Genomic DNA, 23675 nt, shown 5'->3' with positions numbered 1-23675 from the left:
AGATTTGGATAATGATATGCCTACATCCTGGAGAGTGTTCCTCACTTGGCTGGATGTTGTGAAGTGGTTTTTCTTTACCATGGAAAGGATCCTACTATCATCCACCACTGTTGTCTTCCATGGACGTCCAGGACTTTTTGTGTTGCAGAACATTTTTTTTTTCTCTGAATGTACTGAACTGTTGATTTGGCCACTCCTAATGTTCCTGCTATCTCTCTGATGGATATATATATATATATATATATATATATATATATATTTTATTTTTTTTGCTGCCTAAGGATGGCCTGTTTTACTTGCATTGAGAGCTCTTTTGACCGCATGTTGTGGGTTCACAGCCTTTTACCTGCTTAATTGATGAAGAAATAATGAAGGAATAGCCCACACCTGTCCATGAAACAGCTTTTGAGTCAATTGTCCAATCACTTTTGGTCCCTTGTAAAAAAGGGGGAATACATATTAAAGAGCTGTTATTCTAAAACCCTTCCTCCAATTGGGATGTGAACACCCTAAAATGAAAGCTGTGCACTTTAATTAAGCACTTGCGGCTTATGTGCAAAGGTTTCTTCAGTCCACCTGTGCAAGGTTTCCTGTGCCACTGGCTGCAACTCTACTCCAAAGCATGACAGATCCACCCCCATGCTTAACAGTTGGCAAGGTGTTTTATTTTAACTTGAAAACCGCACAAAACCATTAGACTTCTCTAGATGCTCCGTTGCATGCTTCTGACGTTGGATTTTATGATGAGAATACAGGTAAGGTTTTCTTCTACTGACTCTTCCATAAGTCTCTGGATGTTGTGGGGCTGTCTTGGCTGACACGCCTGTGCAACATCGCGTGGCAGTCGGGGACAGTGCCTCTGGGATGGCAGACCGGGGTGGTGGTCTCTCTTTTTAAGAAGGGGGACCGGAGGGTGTGTTCCAACTATAGGGGGATCACACTTCTTAGCCTCCCCGGGAAAGTCTATGCCAGGGTTCTGGAGAGGAGAATACGGCCGATAGTAGAACCTCGGATTCAGGAGGAACAGTGTGGTTTTCGTCCAGGCCGTGGAACACTGGACCAGCTCTATACCCTCTACAGGGTGATGGAGGGTTCATGGGAGTTTGCCCAACCAATCCACATGTGTTTTGTGGATTTGGAGAAGGCATTCGACTGTGTCCCTCGCGGCATCCTGTGGAGGGTGCTTCGGGAATATGGGGTCCTGGGTCCCTTGCTAAGGGCTGTCAGGTCCCTGTACGAACGAAGCAGGAGCTTGGTCCGCATTGCCAGCAGTAAGTCAGACTTGTTCCCTGTGCATGTTGGACTCCGGCAGGGCTGCCCTTTGTCACCGGTTCTGTTCGTAATTTTTATGGACAGAATTTCTAGGCGCAGCCAGGGGCCGGAGGGTTTCAGGTTTGGGGACCACACGATTTCGTCTCTGCTCTTTGCGGATGATGTTGTCGTGTTGGCCCCTTCAAGCCAGGACCTTCAGCATGCACTTGGACGGTTTGCAGCCGAGTGTGAAGCGGTGGGGATGAAAATCAGTACCTCCAAATCCGAGGCCATGGTCCTTAGTCGGAAAAGGGTGGCTTGCCCACTTCAGGTTGGTGGAGAGTGCCTGCCTCAAGTGGAGGAGTTTAAGTATCTAGGGGTCCTGTTCACGAGTGAGGGAAGGAAGGAACGGGAGATTGACAGACGGATCGGTGCAGCTTCTGCAGTAATGCGGTTGATGTATCGGTCTGTCGTGGTGAAGAAAGAGCTGAGCCGCAAGGCGAAGCTCACGATTTACCGGTCAATCTACGTTCCTACTCTCACCTATGGTCATGAGCTTTGGGTCATGACCGAAAGGACAAGATCCCGGATACAGGCGGCCGAAATGAGCTTTCTCCGCAGGGTGGCTGGGCGATCCCTTAGAGATAGGGTGAGAAGCTCGGTCACCCGGGAGGAGCTCAGAGTAGAGCCGCTGCTCCTCCACATCGAGAGGGGTCAGCTGAGGTGGCTTGGGCATCTGTTTCGGATGCCTCCGGAACGCCTTCCTGGGAAGATGTTCCGGTCCCGTCCCACCGGGAGGAGACCCCGGGGAAGACCTAGGACACGCTGGAGGGACTATGTCTCCCGGCTGGCCTGGGAACGCCTCGGTGTCCCCCCGGAAGAGCTGGAGGAAGTGTCTGGGGAGAGGGAAGTCTGGGCATCCCTGCTTAGACTGCTGCCCCCACGACCCGGCCCCGGATAAGCGGAAGAAGATGAATGATGAAACTCTTCCATAAAGGTCTTGTTGGTGTCAGCTTTGCTGCACAGTGGAAAGGTGCACCTCCACACCCCTGCTAATGTCTGCTAAAACGTCCTGCAGAAAACAAATGGGGATTTTGATTTGCCTTTCTGACCAGCATACGAGCAGTTCTCTCCGAGAGTTTTCTTGGACTTTCAGATCTCATCTTGCACTCCACAGTTACCCTAAACTGACTTCTCTTTAGTATGTTTCACACTGTGGAAACTGTAAGCTGACAACACTTTGCTATATTCTTCTAGCCTTCACTTGCATCGTGGGCATTAGGAACTTTCTTTTTCAGATTCTTACACAGCAGCTTAGAGGAACCCATGGTTGCTGAGTGTTTGAAGAGTCAGAGTATTTGTAATGCTTTGAAACTGGCACCAGCTGACATTTGCTAATGACAACTGTTGACATGCGTCAGGCCCAGGGCTGTTGCTGACATGGGGAAAGGGGTATATAATTCACAGGGCCAATGGCTTGGCTGGGGCCCATTACTACGTGGAATTAATATTTGAACCCAAAATAATGCAATTAATGATAAATATTGAACTAACTTTCTCAAAATGTAATGGTGAGATGCGTTGCTGTGCCCCCTTCACTCCTCTCTAAAAAATGGTCTGCTCCAACCTCACGTTCCCACCTGGAAATAAAGGTATTGTAGAGTGTGATCGATTACGACTCAGTTTGGTTGGTAGACAGGGCAGGAAGGTTGAGTCAGAAACAGGAAGAGGTCAGAATGTTCTACACCAAGCGTAAATCTGGATAACAGAAAAGAGAAAGAGAAAATGACATTGCGATACTACGGTTAACACATTTTTTTCACCCCTCGATCGAAGGATTTGAGAAGTGAGCAGCAACAGTACACTAGCTATCATGACATAGCGGCAGACATTAATATTAATGTACAATATATTTACGAGTCATAATTCTCTGGGCAAATGTGGTTTTATATGGGTGCGGTTAATACTTGGGTTTGTATACACACAAAACTTTTAAATTAATGGTGCTGTTTATACATGGCACGGATTATAAATGGGGAATTACAGTATGTGTTTGGAGAGGTTTGTTCTGTGCTGCATAGCTTTTGCTGGTGGAGAACGTGCATTCAGTTGCAAAAATTTGTGAAAAACTATCCTCGCTCTGCAATGTGCCAAGACAAATTAAACAAATTGCTGTTCATTCTATTGAGAGTAAGTAAGTAAAAAAAATATTTTAAAGACATTATCAATAACTTTTTTAACAAGAGGGCTTGGCATTGGGCTCTTAACCTACCATGGAGATGGGAGATATTTTATATCATTTAGAATACAGAGAATTACATGGATCATGGTTTTAACTAACATATTCAGTCTATTTTTTGTTTGGCATAGGTATTAATTAACAGTTTGAGAGACAGTTTGAGAGATATTAACTATACATTAATGGCCTAACTTTCGCATACAACTGTACGTCCACAGCATCTAGCGCTAATATAAATCCAATAGGTTGAAAAAGCTGTTTAATTGAATGCTTAGAAATTTATTAATTACAACACATAACATTGTTTGAGATTGTTTGAGAATTTTTTTTATGAAAGATTATGAAAGAACAAGTATACACAGAAAAAAATATAAACAAAATTTGGTCTAATGTTCCTTGAGCTAATATTAAAGAACCCAGACATTTTCCATAAAAACTAAAAATATACATTTCTCACAAATTGTGTACAAAAATGTGTTTACACAATGTGTTTTCCTGTTACTGAGCAATTCCCCTTTGTCAAAATAATCCATCCACCCAACAGTGTGGCATATCAACAGGCAGTTTGAAAAGCATTATTATTGCATAAGTGTTCTTTTTGCTGGGGACAATATAAAGCCAATCTACTGTACAATAGATGTACATGTGCAGTTTTGTCACAACAGGGTATCTCAAGTTTTTAGTGGAATGTGTCATTTGCAAGCTGACTACAGGAATGCCCACCAGAGTTACTAAGAAATTGAATGTTTATTTCTCTACCATAAACCCCCTTCTTAGATAATTCGGCAGAACATTGTGATGGCAATTTCTAAAGTCCAAACTATTTACGAAAATGGTAGGTAAGACAGAGGAAAACTCAATTTGCACAATAATCAGTTTATTCTTGCAAGGAGAGAATACACAGGTTACAAAGTAACGATGAATAATCTCTAAAGTAAAACAGGACAAGCATCATCATTTAAAGAAGAGTAAAAAGGGGTGTGGTAATATGTATGTCAATAAAACACATTCACATGGTAATCCTTTTCAACCTTTTAGGAGTCACAATGTCTGGACACCCAAGGATAGACCCTAAAAGTGTTATACAGATTAACTCATTTACGAGTAACTAATCCACTAGTGCCGGTCAAGGATGATGTTCAAGGATGTCTCCCTGAGACAAACACCAGACCCCACTCTACCTACATTCCTTTACTTATCTAAACATGGGGACTCAGTCCTTTAATCAGTAAGGACACATCAGTGTAAGAAATTTCCCTGACAACATCCAACAGGCCTCACAGATGTAGATCAAGTGTAACTCTGGATTGACATGTGCGACAATGTTTTCCAGTTCCTGCTAAGATCCAGCAACTTCACAACTTCGCAAAGCCTTGGAAGACAAGTCGGAAAACATTCAACAGGCCGCACTAAACAGCCTGTCCAACTCTATGCAAAGGAGATGTTGTATTTGCATGAGGCAAATGGTAGTCATACCAGATGCTGACTGTTTTTCTGATTCACACTCCTTGTTTTCAAGGTATCTGTAGCTGTCATTTGGACAAATTCACCTGTTTATTTCTCTAGGCTAAGGTTGCTTAAATGAGATGACAGTATTTCTCCCTCTGCCTTGCTCTGATAGGCAGCCTCCATTCGGAATGCCATGCTTAAACACAACTCAAACTGTGGAGATGAGAAATAAACAACAGTTTAATTGAATTCATAGCATATAATGTAAAAAAATAATAATAATCCAGAAGTAGTTTGGCAAAAAATAAAGACAACCAAACCCCAATGATCATTGATGGGGCCTGTTATGAAATGGGGGTATCCCTAAAATCTATATTGTGGAAGCCTTTGGCATGCTCACAAAATGACTCAATTCAAACAATACAGTTCTTTGTTACACCTGTGCCCACCTCTGTAATAAAACATTGACATTTGTCACATTTGTTGATTTTAGTATACTTGGCAGGTCTAGGTTCTAACCACAAAAGTTAAGGCATGTTGCATGCTTGGTAGTTTTGCATTCTTAAACATGTTTAAGAATGAATTAATTGTTTTACTCAGTCATGATCAATCAAGGTTTAGAGAGAAAACAAACATTTTAAACAACTTTTACTATACTTATATCTTATATAACAGACATGTATTGTCATGACTCTGAGATTCTGTAGTCTTTAATTAATCCAAACAAATTAAATAAGTAAATATACAGTATATTTAAAAAGATCTAAGTCAATAAAAAGGCTAGAGGTTCCCATCACTATGTAAGAAACCTGTACTAGACAACCACTGTTCCATATACATCAGCAGAAGAGTGTGGAACTGACATGATGAAGAGAAGATATTAAGATCATGAAAGGCTAAGCCTGGACCTCATCAAGAGCAATGTCATTCTTTGTGTAATCTTTCAGTTTCCTTTGTTCTCTGTATACCCTATTTGTCCTGGATAGTCACTCTGCACTCAGGCAGACAGATCATTGAGTGTATACAGTATATACACAGTTCTGGTGTTGTTCAGATCGCTTGGATTGAATAGTGATGCCCCTTTTCTAATTGGACATGATGTTCCCTTATTTTCTTTCTTTGTTAAGTTGTCAAGATAATTCAAGAAAAAGGAATGACTTGACTTTACCTAGTCAGGGTATTGTGGGTCTAATTTTAAGATGTAACCAAAATGCAGTCAGGGTACATTGAGTTTCAGCAAGAAAATAAGCTTATGTGAAAGGAATAACTGAGTGGTTGTACCAAAGGCCAACTCTTTTGATTGGTAATGTGTGGAGCAGCCCTCCAAAGCCTCTGGTTGTTTCTTTCCAGTTCTGCAAATGTTTTCTCCCATTTGTTGATTCAAGCTGGATTGTATGTCCTTTCAAGGTTCCAGATTATTTAGGAACGCAATGCATACATTCTAGAGATGGCCTACATTTTTGCGTTTAGCCAAGTGATAGCCCTTCTGAATTATTTTGTGAGGGCAGCACATAGATTTTTAAGTTTAGCAGATAGATAGGCCTCTGTTATTGGCTTCACATGTGGGTTCTAACAAAATGGGGGACACATGCTTTGGGACAGCAGATACCTCAGCCGAGGCTTTCTTGCCCCTTGTGTTAGGCTTATGCAGCAAAAGCTGTGACAAGAATCATATGTAGTTTAGGTGATTTTGGTAAAGAATACGGAGTAGTATTCTGCTGCCACCAACCTTGCGCGCAATGTCACCAGAAATATAAATGTATTTATGAAACATAATTTAAGAAGGACCTTGTAATCATATAAATAATAGAAATCATTAATATCCTTTGAATTAAGGCAGGGGGGGGGGGTCAATCATTGAAGCACCATATAGAGATGATATTCAGGCAGTTGTGTCTGTAATGTGTTTTGACTGATATGATGACCCTGCATTTCTGCTTGTCAGGGACTATATTTCCCATTAGGTTTCCCGTTCCGTATTCCACTTGATTTAATTCAATATGCATCTGACCTCGGGGGAGAACACAAACCCCTTGAGAAGAACACTGTCTGATGAAGTGTGGAGGTGCATCCTTTATGGCACCCTTCCTATACTGTGGTTTACAACTTTTGACAAAGACAGGTTGACAAATGTGGCACAGTATATAATGAGTAGGATGCCATTTGGGATGAAGACCTTGTCTTTACACTTTCCACACGATCACAGAGATGGATCCATAGAAAATACAGCAGCATGCACAAAAGCACATCCACAGTTCTCAGAAAAACAAACAAAGTACTTGCAAAATAATGCCTAGAGAAACACAGGCATACATAAAAGCACATAAAAGCACATCAACGCAGAGCCATATATATATAGATATAATATGTACCACAATAAGGTAACCGTGGAAAGAGCGAAAGAGACAGAAGCAGCAAGCAAAGCGTGACACGCATTCCTATTGCATCAGTGTGTTACACAAGCAATCAATGATACATGGTGATCTTGTAGGCAGTACTTAACCTTCACACACATTGAAGATGAATGGTCTTTTTTTCCCCCCTTATGTTACCAGATAAGTTGACTGAGAAAACATTTTCATTTACAGGAATGTCCTGGGAGCTATGACAAAGTATGTCAGTGTCCTGTTTAAAATGAATGGAAAAGAAATATCCATACTCTTCTACCGAGAGGTGATCATTTGTGCAAGTTGTACTTCCATTATTTGAGGAGTAGTGCATTTCAGCATTGTTAAGCTCTGTATCCCACGGACACAAACGATTTCAAATGCAAAGTGTACTAGGTGTACTACACATTCAGCATTTATAAACAAAATGCATTCAAGAGCCACAGCCTGACTTTCTTTTGTCTTTGGCAATACATAAAAATTGAATGAATGAATAATGCTACAATATGCTAACGTCCATCTTCTGACCAACAATTTAAAAGTCAACATTTCAGTTTCATGTAGTCACTGTAAGTTAGATAACCCACCCATTACATACCTATAATGTGATGGTGACTTTGTCCTTGACACTTTGATGCTGTCTAAACAATGTCATAAGAGTTAATAACAGATTACATGACCGGACATAACATTGTGACAACATGGACAAGATACATGTGGATTTGTTGTGATTTCATTTTTATAATGGTTATGATCCTACATAAATGGTTATGATCCCACAATCCACAAAACCTACCACACCAATCATTCCGTGACAACCAACTTCACATACTGTAATAACTGTAATGAAGGCATGTGCAAATTTCAGGAGCAGGAGTCATGAGACTGATAATCAGTAAAATAACAATATATGTCTTGTTAAAAATCAGCCTCTTTGCATAGTGGTTGAAATAATGATACCCGGTTGTCAAGGGAGAGAGTAATTCAATAATTTATTGCAGCTTTGGATAGTCTTGTTCTTTAAGTTACAAACTCAATCTCATCTCACTCAATCTCTTCTCACTGTAAAGTTGGTTACAAGCTTATATATATATATTGAATGGGCGTGTTTACCTAGCAAAGATCAGGTTTCCAAGACAGTTACCCCCATGCCAAATGGTCAATGTAAACATTCCTGTGGTTATCAGAGCACAACCTACAGAGAGAATCTAAACAAAGAGGTTTCTTTTTATCTAGGCACATTCACTTCAAATGAAAGAGGTTTCTCATTATCTAGGCACATTCACTTCAAATGAAACACATTCATATTGTAATTATTAATGCTCAGATTCCTCAGTGTTATGACAGTGTTATTGACAACATTCTTTCAGGTAGTTCTCAGCAGTTATGCCTGGGCTTCTGGTTCTTTTTGGAATAGTCCTGGGTGCTACTGATCAAATGAACAAATATTAAGATCAAGATGTCTTCTTGTTTTGTGAGCTAACATTAACATAGTTGGAAAGTTTTTAAGAAAGAGTGCCGTCCATGCTGATGGATGGGCTTTATTTTAGTTGTGCACATTTGCCACCCTGCACCCTGCGCTGTTCAGGGCTATGTCTTGAATCCTTGGTTATTTTTTATCACTTCATCACTGATGGTAATCGTCCATTTTATTAGCAAGATCTTATTTGAATGTATGTTAGGATTCAAATTTATAATAGTAATTTTAGATCCAATTTTGTTTCTAAAGAAACTGTGTAAAATGGAAATAAAAACAGAATGCAAAGATGTGCAAATCATTTAAACCGTATGTTCAATAGAAAATAGTGAAAAGCAAGCAAGCAGGTTTATTTATATAGCACAATTAATACATAGAAGCAAATCAATGTGCTTTACAAAGAAAAAGAAAAAATACAAAAATACAATAGAATAAAAGCAAAATCAATAAAACATGGATTTAGCATCATAATAATGAAACAATGATTGAGAAATTAGAAATCAAATAAAAACTAAATAAAAACATAACTGGTAGATTCCATGAGGAATTCAAGCAAATGTAATCCCATTTAAGCGCTCAGTCATAGGCATGTGAAAAGAGAAGTTTATATCCTGGATATAAAAACAGATACGTTTGGGGCATGTCTAAGATCTTCTGGTAGTTTATTCCAGTTGTGTGCAGCATAACTGCTAAATGCTGCTTCGCCATATTTAGTTTGGACTCAAAGACAACAAAGATAAAGACAACATATGTAATGTTATAATAACTGAAACATGTTATTGTTCCTGTTATATACTGTATGCCTATTTTGAATTTGATGCCAGCAATCTAGCAACAAAAAACCAGGCAAGCCTAGTTCAGCCGGCCTGTGATTAGAAGGAATTAATGTTGTTGCCCTGGCTGGATTTGATGCATGGTGTCCTATGTGACAGAACTACAGCATTTAAACAGCGGGTGTTGTGGCATGTTATATGTGTGTAGAGATGTAGTGTCTGTTTACTTCCTGCATTGTCAAACCAATTAGTCAAAACACCATGGTTCTCCAAACTAGTTCCCTACATTACCTATTAACATCTAAACCAACAACAGGTATAATAGTATCGCAACACAATAAATCCAAAATTGTCCTTGTCGGTGCAGTTCGTCCATCACAATGTAACCGTAAACAGTTTCACTTTAGGCTAGCTAATAGCTATGCAGTACCTATAATGAAAACAATGAGTCCAGTCACTCCATGGCTGGTTTTTTCCTTTAGAAAACAGTGACAGTTAAATAGCCAACCACTATGCTATGTGAACTACACTATGTGCATCGAAATGGTCTTTGTAGGTGCAGTTCATCCATCGCAATATAACCGTAAACAGTTTTACTTTAGGCTTACTACAATGTAGCTACTGATGCTTGTAGCCAAGTTTTAGCCTCTCCTGAACAAATCCTAATGCCTACTTTGTTCAGTCCATGACAAGGATCAATCCCGGGTCAAATGCGTGGCAGTCCGTGTCTCTAACCAATATGTTATTTAACCATGGGCAGTCACTCGGTGAGTCAGTCAGGCACTCAGTGAGAGACATTCGCTCTTCTTGGGCAGCTCTGCTTACGTGGTCTGGCAAAAAGCTGGGATGGGCAACAAAAGACAGGAAAAGTTCTGTAATACAAAAAAAGAACCTGTGGAACTAATTAGGTTAGTTGCTGGAACTAATCTCACAACTAATAAGGTTAATCGGCAACCGGTCAGTAACATGATGGGGTATAAAAAGAGCATCCCAGAGAGGATGCGTAATTCAGAAGTAAAGATGAGGAGGAGATGGGGATGGGTTCACCATTCTGTGAAAGACCGCCCGGGCAAATTCATTGATTTCTGTATTTATTTATTTTAATATTCATTTCCATATTGATTTATTTCTGTATTTATTAATTTCCTTTTCCTTAACACTAGAAATGCCAAGCCTTTCAGACGAACATTAATAGCTAGAGCTGAACGCCGTTTCTCGTCATTAGCATACCCTGAAAAAAGGGCTGTCGCTATTATTACATAATTGCCTGATTGAAATGATTTGAGCCAGATCACCATTATCTTTATAGACAATTATATTTTTGCACAATATTTTGATTACAAAATCATGTTTCCAATCTGAATAAGGGATTCTGAAGCCAATGTTAGAAATGGCTCAACAAATAGGCTACCATGAGAATTATGTCCATTTTCATAGGATGTCAGAGCATTTGACAGCTCTGCAAGTAGTTATAGGCACAGATCATTTACTGAAACTCATTTGTTTCTAAATTTCAGTATGTTTAAATCTAGTTTAGAATTGTTTTGTAATGCACAATAATGTGGCCTAAACTCACAACATTATTATTTCATATACAAATGCATTTCAGTAGCTTATTTGTCACATCAGTGAGGCTTGCTGAGGACCAGAACAACTACTCTGTGTCCATAACCACGGCTGACATGAGGAGAGTTTTTAGAAAAGTAAACCCTCGGAAGTCACCAGGGTCAGATGGCATTCCAGACCGTGTCCTCAGGGGGTGCGCTGACCAACTAGTGGAGGTTTTCACCTTAATATTCAACCTGAGTGCATCATCGGCTGCCATCTTCTCTCTGTGCAAGGCATCTACCATACACAATGCCTCAGGAAAGTGTGGAACATCATAAAAAATCACAGCCACCCAGGCTATGGTCTGTTCACACTGCTGCTGTCTTGTAGATGCTACCAGAGCATAGGGGCATGCACTTCCAGACTGCAAAACATACTGATCACACACAACCATTCCAGATGCTCTGATATCCTTTCAGGTACTTTTAATGGGCATTAGAATATTCCTTTGCATATACCATTCATAAGCATATTACACTCATATGTATCTATAATACTCAATACTTCTACCATACTGTTTATACTCCCCATCCTACTATTTCAAAATGTATGCTAGTTTGCATTTTTATGTATATTTCTGCCATACTTGCCATACGTCTATAATATTTAATAATACTACCAATATTGCTGCTACAGTAGTTTACTGTACTGTATTTGAATTGTTGCTATGTACATTGTTATGTATATTATTGCTTTATCTTCCTGCTATACTTTTGCTGTGCATAATTTCTTTTTCATAAATTCTTACTACAGAGTTACATGCCACCATTCATAAGCTTATAACACTCATGTATCTATAATATTCAATATTTCTACCAATTGCTAGTTTACACTGTTATGTATATTACCGCCATACTTGCCATATCTAAATGTTCAATAATACTACCCAGATTGCTGCTAGTTTACAGTACTCTTTGTTTTAAACTGCTGCTAGTGTACAGTGTTATGTAGGTATATTGTTACTTTATTTTATTACTTTCTTGTCTGGCTATATTTTTGCTTATATGTTCTTCTTCTCACTACGTAGTTGTTAGGTCCCACGTCAAGATTTCCATTGTGGAGGATGACACTACGTCGTTCGATGCATTTTACTAATAAGCCTTGAAACAAATCAGATAGACCCAAGGAAAAAAGACTCAAGCGTGTGTAAAATATTGTGACTAATATTGTAAGTTGAATTGTGTCATTTCCAACCGTATTTCCTAATTAGATAATGCAGATTCAAATATAATTGACACCCACAGGAGGGGTGGGTTACATTTTGGCCTTTGCTATTTCAATCTGCTGGGCAACTACACCTGATACTGGAGAAAAAAACTTCATTTGCCGACTAACATGAACAGAAAAATCTATTGAATGAACCCTATCAATTTTCTTTTAAAATGACAAACTTTGAACGTCAAGTGCCAAATCAAAAGTAAACTAAATCTGGATAACATGATCACAGACCATGTTTGAAAAACAGTGAAGAAGTATAAGAATAATCGCCCTGTAGTATAAAAGATGACATACAGTTGTGCTCATAAGTTTGCATACCCTGGCAGAAATTGTGAAATTCTGGAAATGACTTTGAAAATATGACTGATCATGAAAAAAAATATATATTTCTTTAAGGATAGTGATCATATGAAGCCATTTATTATCACATAGTTGTTGGTCTCCTTTTTAAATCAGAATAACAGAAATCACCCAAATGGCCCTGATCTATAGTTTACATACCCTTGAATGTTTGGCCTTGTTATAGACATACAAGGTGACACGTGGCATGGAGTCGATCAGTCTGTGGCACTGCTCAGGTGTTATGAGAGCCCAGGTTGCTCTGATAGTGGCCTATTGTTGGGTGTGGCGTATCGCATCTTCCTCTTCACAATACCCCATAGATTTTCTATAGGGTTAAGGTCAGTTTGCTGGCCAATTAAGAACAGGGATACAATGGTCCTTAAACCAGGTACTGGACATGTGCCATGTACAGTTGGAAAATGAAATCTGCATCTCCATAAAGTTGGTCAGCAGCAGGAAGCATGAAGTGCTCTAAAACTTCCTGGTAGACGGCTGCTTTGACCTTGGATCTCAGAAAACACAGTGGACCAACACCAGCAGATGACATGGCACCCCAAACCATCACTGACTGTGGAAACTTTACACTGGACTTCAAGTAACATGGATTCTGTGCCTCTCCTCTCTTCCTCCAGAGAAGATAACTCAGCAGCAGTCCAGTCCTTTTTTGTCTTTAGCCCAGGCGAGACGCTTCTGACGCTGTGTCTTGTTCAAGAGTGGCTTGACACAAGGAATGCGACAGCTGAAACCCATGTCTTGCATATGTCTGTATGTGGTGGTTCTTGAAGCACTGACTCCAGCTGCAGTCCACTCTCAGTCCACATTTTTGAATGGGTTTTGTATCACAATCCTCTCTAGGGTGCGGTTATCCCTATTGCTTGTACACTTTTTTCTACCATATATTTTCCTTCCCTTCGCCTCGCTATTAATGTGCTTGGACACAGAGCTCTGTGAACAGTCAGCCTCTTTAGCTATGACCTTTTGTGTCTTGCCCTCCTTGTGCAAGGTGTCAATGGTCGTCTTTTGGACAGCTGTCAAGTCAGCAGTCTTCCCCACGATTGTGTTGCCTACAGAACTAGACTGAGAGACCATTTAAAGGCCTTTGCAGGTGTTTTGGGTTAAATAGCTGATTAGAGTGTGGCGCCAGTTGTCTTCAATATTGAATCTTTTCACAATATTCAAATTTTCTGAGATACTGAATTAGTTGTCAGTTATAATCATCAAAATTAAAAGAAATAAACACTTGAAATATATCAGTCTGTGTGGAATGAATGTATACATTATACAAGTTTCACTTTTTGAATGGAATTACTGAAATAAATCCACTTTTTGATGATATTCTAATTTCATGACCAGCACCTGTAAATAGTCAATGAGTTTATCTTTCAGGTGGATGCACTGAGCAGACTAGATACTGAGCCATGGGGAGCAGAAAATAAATGTCAAAAGACCTGCGTAACAAGGTAATGGAAATTTATAAAGATGGAAAAGGATTAAAAAAGATACCAAAAGCCAGTCAGTAATGTTCACTTTTTTAAAAGTGGAATATTCTGGGATCTCTTGACATCAAGCCAAGGTCAGGTAGACCAAGAAAAAGTTCAGCCAAAAGTGCCAGAAGAATTGTTGAGGATACAAAGGAAAAACTCACAGGTAACCTCAGGAGAAATACAGGCTGCTCTGGAAAAAGAAGGTGTGGTTGTTTAAAGGAGCACAATACGACGATACTGGAAGAAAAATGAGCTGCATGGTTGAGTTGCCAGAAAGAAGTCTTTACTGCGCCAATGCCACAAAAAAGCCCGGTTACAATATGCCCGACAATACCTTGACACGCCTCACCACCTCTGGCACACTGTAATTTGGATTGATGAGAAAAAAATAGAGCTTTATGGTCAATCATAAGCACTATGTTTTTGGGGAGGGGTCAACAAGGCCTATAGTGAACAGAAAGCTCACTGTTAAGCATGGTGGTGGCTCACTGATGTTTTTGTAGGTAAGTGAGCTCTAAAGTCACAGGGAATCGTGTGAAAATTGATGGCAAGATGAATACAGCATGTTATCAGAAAATACTGGCAGACAATTTGCATTCTTTCCAGCACGACAATGACTCTAAACAGAAGGCCAAGTTGATTCTCCAGGGGTTACAGCAGTCTTTTGTAATAGTTGTCTATGAGGCCTTGAATTCTTACAGGTGGTATAGCTGCCCATTCGTCTTGGCATTTTGCCTCCAGGTCATGCAAAGTCTTTGGTCGCCTTGCATGAACTGCACATTTGAGATCTCCCCAGCAGTCTGCACAGTTGACGTTAGCTTGCTAACATTACACTATAAAGCCACGATATGGTGTATTCTCTATTGTAGTATTCACTATTCGAGATTAAGTAAATGTTCTTACTACATTATTAATGTCAAGTCCAACCTACCAATCTTTCTTATCATTTTTGAAGTCTGCAATTTAAGACAAGTTTTACTGCTCACGCATTCTTCCTCGCTGCTACGGGTAAATGCTTTTTATGTATATATTTATTGATACATTCATGTATTCATTTATTTCAAATTTCCATACATATCATCATTGAAAGATTCAGAGAATCTCTTGCATACAGAGAAACGTCTGTATGCAATGGACAAGGCCTAATATCAATATTGGATGGCCGTGATCTTTAGGCACTGCATTAAAAACAGACATGATTCTGTAGTGGAAATCATTGCATGGGCTCAGGCACACTTCTGAAAACCATCTGAAAACAGTACATCACTGCATCCAAAAATGCAAGCAAAATCTCTACCATGCATAATAGAAAACCAGATATAAACAAGATCCAGAAACACTGCCGCGTTCTCTGAGTCTGAAATAATTTAACATAGATTGAGGCGGAAGTGGAAAACTGTCCTGAGGTCTGACAAATCAAAACTTTAAATAATTTTTGGCAATCATGGACACCGCATCCTCATGGACACCGCATCCTAAAGAGCAAAGGGACCATGGCATGTTATCAGTGCACAGTTCAAATGCCAACATCCGTGATGGTATGGAGGTGCATTAGTACAGATGGCACGGGTGATTTGCACATCTGTGAAGGCACCATTAATGCTGAACAATATACACAGGTTTTGGAGCAACATGCCATCCAGACAGCTGCCATCCAGAGAATGCATTTTTCAGGGAAGGCTTTGCTTATATTCAGCAAGACAATGCCAAACCAAATTTTGCACGTATTACAACAGCATGGCTCTGTAGTAAAAGAGTCTGGGTGCTAAACTGGTCTGCCGGTAGTCCAGACCTGTCACCCATTGAAAACATTTGGCATATTATGAAACGAAAGGAGACCTTGAACTGTTGAGCAGTTGACATCTTATATTAAGCAAGAATGAGAAACATATTCACTTAAAAAAATACAGCAATTGGTCTCCTCAGTCCCCAAATGCTTCCAGAGTGTTTTTACAAGAGAAAAGAGATGCAACACAGTAATAAACATGCCCCTATCCCAACTTTTTTGAAATGTGCAAAAATTGTGCAACATTTGATATGTTGTCTTTTTCTTTTTTCCATTAAATATAGGGATGAAATGATTCGTACGTCATTGCATTCTGTTGTCATTTGCAGCTTTTTTGGAAGCAGGGTTGTATAATAAAGCCTATCACTAAGCCTTACGATTCAACTGTTAATTAAACCTCCAAAATGTGAGCAATTTATTAAAACGCGCCTAGCCAATATTTTATGCAACTACAAAACAGAATGTGAATTATTTAGCCGCTGTGAGTGGCTGCTATGCAAATGTTACTAAACACTATATTCCCTTACAACCCTATCTGTTCAATAGAAGCCAAATTAAGTGACAGAGAAAACTGAAATAGCAGAGACTGTATGCCTTTTTATATTACAAAAAAGGATGTAAACCAGAGGCGCCTCCGGCCTGTTTGTATTTGCTAGGCATTACTTGTATGTAGTTTTATTGTGTGTAATTTCAAGTTACTGGGCAATGCATAATCACTAATTTTGGATGACAGCTATAGGCTCTATCTGTTTAAATTATGCCATTATCATCTAAAATAGAGGGAAAAATCTCAGCTTCGCAAAAACACTGCAGTATTTTGTCTAATGAACCCTGTTGAAAAGCAATGCACCACATAGGGAAAGGGGTGCCATTTGAGCACAATATTCTTACAGCACAGAAATACAGTGTCAAATGTGATCTATTCATGATACTCAATATTGCAGTTAATAATAATCAAATGTATATGTGTGTTCTTACCCTTGCAATTCCTTTACAAACTGGAATAAAATTGGTGGCACGTCAATATTGCCTACCTGTCAACCAGAACTTGATAGGTTTGGGTTATTTTAAATACAATAAAAAAGCTTTCTACACCAAGTAAACTGTACCACACTGTATCACATTCTTCAATGCTGTTACAGTACATCCAAAGGCTTACCATTGTTTGCTAATTCATGAAATCAATGCTTGTACATCAATTATTCAGTCTGCAGCAGCAACAGAATACAGGGCGGATTTGTTTGCATGAAAAGAAAGTGCTTAGTTTTGGTTGTCAGGCCGTGTTACTCTCACACTGGGAGACATGAACCCTTCAACTTACTGCATATTGATAATGTCACTTTAAAAACATGGTTAGCTCATAGTCAAACAATGTTGTTGATGTGTCTTTTAATTGTAAAATTGTAGCCAAAGCATGAAAAAAGGCAACTGTACTACAAAAACCCCATGTGAAACAAGAGTTTCCAACAGACCATCAAGAAAATATCCTGAAATATAATTGAATCCTCCATAGGCCAAGAGATGGACGTGTTGGCCAATCAGCATTAAAATCACACAAAGATTCTAAATGACCAGACACAGAAGTTCTGTTTTTCAGTGCAGATGGAAAGAGAAAGGCTTTTGCTAAATCTACATTTTTAGATGTTTTCCCTTTTTTATATTTTTTTATTTAGCTCTTTCCAATTTGCGATAAATCCTTTGCACCATCGCAACAACTCCACAGCATCTCATTGACAGCAAGATTAACCAATAGGAGTGAAACCCCTATGGGCTGTGTTCCAATCATAGAACTGGAGTTACATTTCCACTAACTATCATTCACCTGTCAAATTGCCAGAGGATCCCAGCTCTATATACACTCACCTAAAGGATTATTAGGAACATCTGTTCAATTTCTCATTAATGCAATTATCTAATCAACCAATCACATGGCAGTTGCTTCAATGCATTTAGGGGTGTGGTCCTGGTCAAGACAATCTCCTGAACTCCAAACTGAGTGTCAGAATGGGAAAGAAAGGTGATCTAAGCAATTTTGGGCATGGTTGTTGGTGCCAGACGGGCCGGTCTGAGTATTTCCCAATCTGCTCAGTTACTGGGATTTTCACGCATAACCATTTCTAGGGTTCTCAAAGAATGGTGTGAAAAGGGAAAAACATCCAGAATGCGGCTGTCCTGTGGGCGAAAATGCCTTGTTGATGCTAGAGATCAGAGGAGAATGGGCCGACTGATTCAAGCTGATAGAAGAGCAAATTTGACTGAAATAACCACTCGTTACAACCGAGGTATGCAGCAAAGCATTTGTGAAGCCACACGCACAACCTTGAGGCGGATGGGCTACAACAGCAGAAGACCCCATCGGGTACCACTCATCTCCACTACAAATAGGAAAAAAGAGGCTACAATTTGCACAAGCTCACCAAAATTGAACAGTTGAAGTCTGGAAGAATGTTGCCTGGTCTGATGAGTCTCGATTTCTGTTGAGACATTCAGATGGTAGAGTCAGAATTTGGCGTAAACAGAATGAGAACATGGATCCATCATGCCTTGTTACCACTGTGCAGGCTGGTGGTGGTGGTGTAATGGTGTGGGGGATGTTTTCTTGGCACACTTTAGGCCCCTTCGTGCCAATTGGGCATCATTTAAATGCCACGGCCTACCTGAGCATTGTTTCTGACCATGTCCATCCTTTTATGACCACCATGTACCCATCATCTGATGGCTACTTCCAGCAGGATAATGCACCATGTCACAAAGTTTGAATCATTTCAAATTGGTTTCTTGAACATGACAATGAGTTCACTGTACTGAAATGGCCCCCACAGTGACCAGATCTCAACCCAATAGAGCATCTTTGGGATGTGGAGGAACGGGAGCTTCGTGCCCTGGATGTGCATCCCACAAATCTCCATCCACTGCAAGATGCTATCCTATCAATATGGGCCAACATTTCTAAAGAATGCTTTCAGCACCTTTTTGAATCAATGCCACGTAGAATTAAGGCAGTTCTGAAGGCGAAAGGCTGTCAAACACAGTATTAGTATGGTGTTCCTAATAATCCTTTAGGTGAGTGTAGATCAAGAAGTTTAAGAGTGACCTGGAATGTTCCCCTCATCGATCCAAAAGAAAAGATACCAGACCTAATACATCTGTTTCGTGCAATGTATTTTTCACATGTGGAGTGTATAAACCAAAAACACAATGTAAGCTTCACTCTGCAGCCTCCATGTCCCCAGTTGTGTTACATGCAGTAATGTACTGCTATTCAGTCCTCGCAACATTGGACGGCTCACCTTACTCTTTAGGAATGTGGACCATCCTTGCATAGATCACTAGAGGAGTCTGCCTTCAGTCTTCCACTGGTCAGTCCTATTCATCCTTGCATCCTCTGGACAAGGAGGAGAAAAAGATTGTTTGATATTGACATTTTAAACCACCTATAAATCAGTACTATGCTAAATATGTCCTTCATCAGAGATTACTTGTCCTTTGACAGTGATTACAATAATACTAGAAGCTACCTACCTAGAGGTGTTCTAAATTCATGTCATGTTTCAAGTTTTCAAAACATATGGAGGTAAAAGAACCTCTTTTCCACAAATAATGTATTTGCAATACACTGCCACAGTAGATTATTTGTGACAACATCAATTTACATCTCATTATGTTCATGAAAGAAACATCTGCTAGATTTAGAAGTCACTCAAATGAAAAGTTATTTTTTTCAGCCCACAGCTATTTACATCACTCTGGTTAAAACTCTCACAAATAATCAAAACTAATCTGATTAAATTTAAACAAGTGAAATATACCGCTAATGGATGTAGGTTTAAAATAAAGTGCTTTACAAAAATAAAAATGGTGGCAAACAGTATTTCTACTACCTGAAAGGAGAGAAACATTAACACTGCTTTAGTATTGGAACATATGGTTATACGGGTATTCCAATTGACTGGGTGTACTAACATGGAAAAGGTCCTGTGTTCTGTGTACTGATGAAATAGAACCCTTCTCTTTTAATGTTTTGAATCCTGTTCAGTGCAGTATTTCATTCATTTTTTTCAGAGATTACAAAGGCCTTTTTCAAAAACCCCATGCAGAGAGACTGTTGGCTAAGTGCATTGTTAGACCATGCCCTGCTCTCAGATCAGGTTTCCACATTCAAATCCTTTAACACTGTTTCACAATACTGATGATGGATCAGCTCTTAGCTGTATAATTTGACCAATGGGGGCAAATACTGTAGTGGATAATTGTATTGCTTATTCTATAATTGTGGTCTGGTGCACTCTGTTTTCTCTCATTGTCTTCTGGGCTAAAATGTGGAATTGTAGGTATAACAAAATTTATCATCCAGACTATTCAAAAGTAAATTGTCTGATTTCATTATTATTTGCCCTGTAGAAACCTGTTGAATAAAGAACTCGCATGGCAAAACAGAAAAGTAGTAATCACAGGATTCTAGGTTTCGAAGTGTCTCATATGTCTAAGAGAACACAGGGAAATAAATTATTCTGTGGACCTATAGAATATTTGAAAATGTTTGAATGTTAATGTTTTATTTGTAATTGCACCCTGATGCACTTATCCTTTCAGTGTAATGCCCCAGTGTTCACCTACCTTCAGATGGCTCTTCAGAAGCTTGGGTGCATCACAGAAAAAAAAACACAGACTCTCTCGAAAGTCTAACAAGTTTAACAGAGGTACATTTTAGTGTATAGCACAAACTGCTCAGACCTGACAGACGTTTTTATGAAAACAACTTTGGAATGAAAGATGGCCGTGTCCTGTAAAGAATACCAAACTTGTGGAGCAGGTGAAAGTCACAGTCAAAAACCAAGTCTGTACTTTAAAAACATTCAGACTGTGTGTAAACTTTTCCCTGTAGGAGAGAATGAGGTATGGCACAACGTGGACAAAATAAGGCAAAAATCAATCATTCTCTTTCTGGGCCGATAAAGACTTATTTCAGGTGGAAACCCCGTCTTTGGAGTGATGAAAACCCATATTGACCTCAACTGCATTGATTCAGGTCAACTTTTCACATTTTCTTTTTTACCTCATTCCATCTTTCAGGGAACTGGACTTACAGTAGCCCAAAAGCCAAAACCCTGTAAAGTCTGAGGATACTGCTAGAACCTTCTGGAGGCAGCTAACAGGACATCCCCTCCTCTCCCATGAAAAGGGGAATATGTGCTCCCAAGGGGTAAGCATGTCAAACACAAAGGCCTGTCTGTGTTTGTTTCCCTACAGACTACAATGAAAGCACGTCCCAGTAAACGAGTTTAGTGTTTGTCTTTCCATTTTGTATTTTGCGTTGGTAATAAAATACTCTCTGCCTCTTTCTTTGACCTTGCTCTGCTTTACACACTATAAAATTCATGACTCAAGCAGAAAAGAACAAGGCAAGTCTTGTGTGGATTGGTGGAAGAGATGTGAAAACAAAATATAGCTCTGGAAAAAATTAAGAGACCACTGCACCTTTTTATTTCCTTTCCAAAAAAGTGGAAAAGTAAAGTTACAGTCGGGAGTATTTGCTACACTGCCGATTTTGCAGGTTTTCCAACTTACAAAGCATGTAGAAGTCTGTAATTTTTATCATAAGTACTCTTCAACTGTGAGTGACAGAATCTAAAACAAAAATCCAGAAAACCACATTGTATGATTTTTATGTAATTAATTTGCATTTTATTAGATGACATAAGTATTTGATACATCAGAAAAGCAAAACTTAATATTTGGTACAGAAACCTTTGTTTGCAATTACAGAGATCATACATTTCCTGTAGTTCTTGACCAGGTTTGCACACGCTGCAGCAGGGATTTTGGCCCACTCCTCCATACAGACCTTCTCCATATCCTTCAGGTTTCGGGGCTGTTGCTGGGCAATACGGTCTTTCAACTCCCTCCAAAGATTTTCTATTGGGTTCAGGTCTGGAGACTGGCTAGGCCACTCCAGGACCTCGAGATGCTTCTTACGGAGCCACTCCTTAGTTGCCCTGGCTGTGTGTTTCGGGTCGTTGTCATGCTGGAAGACCCAGCCACGACCCATCTTCAATGCTCTTACTGAGGGAAGGAGGTTGTTGGCCAAGATCTCGCGATTCATGGCCCCATCTATTATCCCCTCAATACGGTGCAGTCGTCCTATCCCCTTTGCAGAAAAGCATCCCCAAAGAATGATGTTTCCACCTCCATGCTTCACGGTTGGGATGGTGTTCTTAGGGTTATACTCATCCTTCTTCCTCCAAACACAGCGAGTGGAGTTTTGACCAAAAAGCTCTATTTTTGTCTCATCAGACCACATGACCTTCTCCCATTCCTCCTCTAGATCATCCAGATGGTCATTGGCAAACTTCAGAGGGGCCTGGACATGCGCTGGCTTGAGCAGGGGGACCTTGCGTGCGCTGCAGGATTTTAATCCATGACGGCGTAGTGTGTTACTAATGGTTTTCTTTGAGACTGTGGTCCCAGCTCTCTTCAGGTCATTGACCAGGTCCTGCCGTGTAGTTCTTAGCTGATCCCTCACCTTCCTCATGATCATTTATGCCCCACGAGGTGAGATCTTGCATGGAGCCCCATACCAAGGGAGATTGACCGTCATCTTGAACTTCTTCCATTTTCTAATTATTGCGCCAACAGTTGTTGCCTTCTCACCAAGCTGCTTGCCTATTGTCCTATAGCCCATTCCAGCCTTGTGCAGGTCTACAATTTTATCCCTGATATCCTTACACAGCTCTCTGGTCTTGACCATTGTGGAGAGGTTGGAGTCTGTTTGATTGAATGTGTGGACAGGTGTCTTTTATACAGGTAACAAGTTCAAACAGGTGCAGTTAATACAGGTAATGAGTGGAGAACAGGAAGGCTTGAGAGACGGAATTCTTACTGGTTGGTAGGTGTTCAAATACTTATGTCATGCAATAAAATGCAAATTAATTATTTAAAAATCATACAATGTAATTTTTCTGGATTTTTTTTTTTTTAGATTTTGTCTCTCACAGTTGTACATATAATAAAAAATACAGACCACTACATGCTTTGTAAGTAGGAAAACCTGCAAAATCGGCAGTGTATCAAATACCCACTCTATGTGTGAGTTATGAGTGAGGAACAGATGCGCTCAATTTGCAGTGGTCTCTTAATTTTAACCCTTCTGTTCCTCACTCAAAACATTCCTTTTCAACCTTTTTGGAAAGGAAAGAAAAAGGTGCGGTGGTCTCTTAATTTGTTCCGGAGCTGTATGTGAGGGCATGGCCTTCAGAAGAACCCAAACCTTATATGGCCGTGTTCTTTGGCTTATTCTGGCTGAGGTTTTTACTCATTTCAAATATAATTTAATACCAAGAATCAAACCTCAAAAGTGTTTCCAGTCACAAATACCACAGTGAAAGACCCATGTGGACAGTTAAGCTGAGGGTAAAGAACGGGGTCACAAGGTAAGAGTAAATTGCTTTAGTCAGTCCATTCAGTCAGTGCCGAGGTCCAGCCCGATTTAAGCCATTGGCCTTGAAAGTGTGATTACATGTAACCAGATACCCTAGAGTGTTCCAACACAGCTTGGGGCTGAAATAACAGCACAATTTGGCCTAATGTAAGCGTGTTCCTAAGTTGATAATGATAAGATAAAATACAATATAAGGCAATGCTCCTATAAGGCTGTATAAGCT

The 23675-nt window shown here is 39.8% G+C and overlaps 1 protein-coding gene across 1 annotated transcript in view; it reads right to left on the bottom strand.

Moving 5' to 3' along the window:
* LOC105019405 (cadherin-18) overlaps positions 1-23675 on the bottom strand; it is a 266296-nt gene that overhangs the window by 189207 nt on the left and 53414 nt on the right. The window contains exon 2 of the mRNA XM_020041619.2: positions 19305-19399. The gene's annotated coding sequence lies outside the window, so the exon portion shown is untranslated. The remainder of the gene's footprint in view (positions 1-19304; positions 19400-23675) is intronic.

The sequence above is a fragment of the Esox lucius genome, chromosome 21, assembly GCF_011004845.1.
Source record: "Esox lucius isolate fEsoLuc1 chromosome 21, fEsoLuc1.pri, whole genome shotgun sequence".
NCBI lineage: Eukaryota > Metazoa > Chordata > Actinopteri > Esociformes > Esocidae > Esox > Esox lucius.
Note: the sequence above shows the minus strand (reverse complement) of the source record. Positions and strands in the feature narration are given on the sequence as shown.